Source organism: Nannospalax galili, unplaced genomic scaffold (assembly GCF_000622305.1).
Source record: "Nannospalax galili isolate Female #2095 unplaced genomic scaffold, S.galili_v1.0 scaffold120, whole genome shotgun sequence".
In the NCBI taxonomy this organism is placed as follows: Eukaryota; Metazoa; Chordata; class Mammalia; order Rodentia; family Spalacidae; genus Nannospalax; species Nannospalax galili.
The window spans coordinates 5,840,843-5,844,442 of NW_008350324.1; the positions used below are offsets into that span (position 1 = coordinate 5,840,843).

The window sequence follows — 3,600 nt, forward strand, 5'->3', positions numbered from 1 at the left end:
CCCCCACCCCCGCCGACCCCTGACAGGGTAGTGTGGGAGGAAAAAAATCTTCCAGCCATCCTGCTCAGCTGCCTGGTTTCTGGCTGGCCAAGGCGTGGCCAGCAGCCAGGAGGACCTGCTTCCCTGGGGATGTGTCCCTTGATCCTGATAAAGGGAAGGGCCAAAGGCCCCAGAGTACTGACTAAGGGACAGTGGTTGTCCAACCGTGAGGCCCAAGCAGGTGGTGTCCAGCTGTGGCCAAAGACATGCAGCCAGCCATCCTGCTCAGCTGCCTGGTTTCTGGCTGGCCAAGGCGTGGCCAGCAGCCAGGAGGACCTGCTTCCCTGGGGATGTGTCCCTTGATCCTGATAAAGGGAAGGGCCAAAGGCCCCAGAGTACTGACTAAGGGACAGTGGTTGTCCAACCGTGAGGCCCAAGCAGGTGGTGTCCAGCTGTGGCCAAAGACATGCAGACAGGCCTGGGACCTGCCCAGTCCCTGAGGGACCCTCAAGCCCCCAGAAGCTGGGAGCTGGGGTGCAGGGCTCCTGGGTCCAATTAGATGTGACTCAGAAAGTGACCCCCGCTGAGTCACTTCCCCTGGGCAGCTTGCCAGCCTCAGTTTCCTCAGGGAGGGTGGGTGGTTGGGAACAGGGCCTGGTTGGAGAGCAGCCCGCTCCAGACCCTCCAGATGGAAGCTGCTTCCGGCCCTGCCCCGCCCAACCAGAGATACTCAACACCCAGAAACCCTGGGGACCATTTTCCCAGGAAGCCTGGCAATTAAATGCCAGCCCCTCCTAGATTAATAGCACTAGCTAGAACTTATTTAGCACCACCTGCATGCCAGTACTGCATGCCTCATCTCAAAATAACTCTATTCTTTAGTACCCCCACTTCTGAGCTCTGTAAGATTTATGCTCAGAGAGGGTAAGGCACAAGTCCAAGGTCACACAGCCAGGGCAATTACCCCATTCCAGTTCAAGTCTCTACTCCTTGCTAGGCACCATATATCACACAACCACCCCAGAGGGGCCTGTTCTGCAAAAGGTATAACATTGACCCACACGGGACAATTAGCTCCCAGGTGAGATCCTCAGGTCTCTTCATCTAGCCCTCATGCTGGGGAGGGCACCCTTTTCTCCTAAGGGGAGTTGGCACTGGGCCTGGGAGTCAGGAGGGGCCTGCAAGTGCCTCCAGCTTTATCACCAAATCTGTTCCAGGGGTGGACATATATACTTGAGGTGGCCCAGCTGGACCAAACACTCAGAGACACACAACCTGACTCCCACAACCTGGCCACTCAAAGGACCTCACTTGTCTCCTTGTCTGTGAAGGTTGTTTTTCCAAGGAGAACCAGGCCCTGGGTGACCAGGCTTGGGGTGGGGGGGTTGTCTCAGGAAGGAACAGAGGCAGCACTAACATCAACAAACAGGATAACAACAACCCCATCGTCATGACCGCCTGTCCTCCAGATCAAACCATTCCACACACTCTGCTGGCCCTAACAGTAGGTGTCCACTGGGCAATTGAGGAAACTCAGACCAGGAAGGGGCTATTCCCTCATCCTGCCCAGGGTTCTCTGCCCAAAGAATTGGGAAACCCTAGAGTATCAAGTATTCTGGGAAGCTGAGGAAAGTTCCAGAGGCAGGAGCAATAACACAGGACAATGTGCTACCAACCAACCAGTCTGTAATTGAGCCCTTCTCTGTGTCAGGTGCAGGTGCCTTCTGCACACAGGCTGATTAAAACCTGATGGGAAACCGGTTATTACATAACAGAGGGGAAACTGAGGTGGCTTCCAGCTTGGAAGAGGGCAGAGGAAGAATCCAGGTTCAGCCTCCAGAATACTGCTTCTTCCTCTGCCACCCCAAGCCCCTCAAGGCCCCAGACCACAGCTGCTGATGCTTAGGGCCAGCCCCTTCCCAGCTGGCCGACCATGGCCTATAGGGACTGCACAAGTTCCAGGAATGTATTCACCCTTTGGCCCAGAAGGAGTTCTCTCCCAGAGGGGGGCTGTGAGAAAAGGCTTAGAAAGTGTCCAAAAACCCTTAAAACCCTTGCAACTTCCTTCCCAGTGGGCCCTGATGAGTCCCAGCCTGGCTGGCTCACAACCCCCTGTCAGCTTTCCCCTTTAGGGGATGGGTCTGCCACTCCCTAGGACCTTCAGGAGCAGTTTATGCTCTGGCTGCCTGTTGAGTGATGGGAATTCAGACACACTGTGCACCCTGCACCCTGGTCCCTGGGGACACACATGCCCCCCCCCAACCCGAAAGAATGTCAACTGGAGACAAATCCCAGCAAAGCCTGGCAGCTGTCAGGGTTCAAGATATGTTGTTTTCCTAGACCCTCCTGTCCCCAAGGCTGGTGGCCTTGCCAGTGCCTCTGCTCCAAAGCCCCCACCCATGGACCGATTTCACTTCCTCCCGTTCCGCCTGGCCATGCCCCTCTCTGGAGGCCCCCAGCTGCAGCACTGACCTCCTCATCTACATCACTGTGGTCTGGGATTGGGGAAGAGAAACGGGAGAATGAGGAAACTAGAGAAAAAAAGCGGGACAGGCGGACAGGCTCCCCCCGCTGCAGTTCCTCAAATGCAGTCTCCAGGACCCCCGAAAGCTCCAGGGCCGGAGGGAGGGTGGAAAGGGGTTTTCTGCATCCAGGTCCCGGGCCCGGACACACTATGGGCAGTGCTGACCGATGAGCCCCACCCCCGCTTGTGGCACTGAGGAGGAATGGGGACCCCGGGAGGGGACCCCAGCGTGACCAGCTCGCTCCCGGCCTGCTCTGCCCGTGGGCCCGACATGGCAGCACGTGGGCGCGGCGAGGCTGGGGATGTCGCCGCCGGCTGTGCTTACCGCACAGGCAGCGGGTCCGGGCCCGGCCGGCCCATGGCGTCGCGTCCTCACCGCGCCGGCTCCTTGCTCGCGGCTCGGCGCTCAGGCAGGAAACCCGGGCTCGGAAAAAGGCCAGCGCCTCATTTCCGCTGCCAGCGCTTGACAGTGGCGGGAGGATGCGGCTCCGGGCCGCCCCCGGGGAAACTTGGCTGCCACTGCCGTGACCACCGCAGCCCGCGACAGTACGGGCGGGCGGGCGGGCGAGCGGAGGCGGTGGCCCGAGCCCATGCCGCCCCACGCCGTTATATAAAGAGGAACCGGCAGCTAGCGGCCGCGGGCGGAGGGGAGGGTGACGGAGGGGCGGAGCCAAGCCGAATCCCGCCCACTCACTCCGAGCCGGCCGTCGCAGGGCCACGCCCACCCCACGCCTTGCGAGGGCGGAGCCACATAGAACCCCGCCCTCTCAAGCCCTCCGCCCGCCTTCCTCCAGGGGAGGGAATCTCTCCAGGCACTGCCTTCCGCTCCGCCGCCGAAGGCGCCGATCGGGGGGGAGAGGCGGGGTCTCACGCCCCTGCCCTTGTCTCTGTGCTGCCTATACGAAGGGCCCGCTGGAGGGACGGATCATCTGGCCCCGCCCCCAAGCGCCGGCCAGTCTTCGCGTGCCCCAGTGTGGCGGGGCGGGGTCTGAGGCAGGGCGCGGTCTGAGGCAGGGCGGAGGCTGGGCGGGGCGGGCCCCTGTCTCGCGGGGACCCGCCCCTGCCGACTCCCTCCCACCCGGTCTTATCAGCGCTGG

The 3,600-nt window shown here is 60.9% G+C and overlaps 1 protein-coding gene across 1 annotated transcript in view; it reads right to left on the reverse strand.

The window, feature by feature from the left end:
* Positions 1 to 3,043, reverse strand: part of Sh2b3 (SH2B adaptor protein 3) — a 27,388-nt gene extending 24,345 nt beyond the window's left edge. The window contains exon 1 of the mRNA XM_008847528.3: positions 2,829 to 3,043. The gene's annotated coding sequence lies outside the window, so the exon portion shown is untranslated. The remainder of the gene's footprint in view (positions 1 to 2,828) is intronic.
* Positions 3,044 to 3,600: the final 557 nt, after the last annotated feature.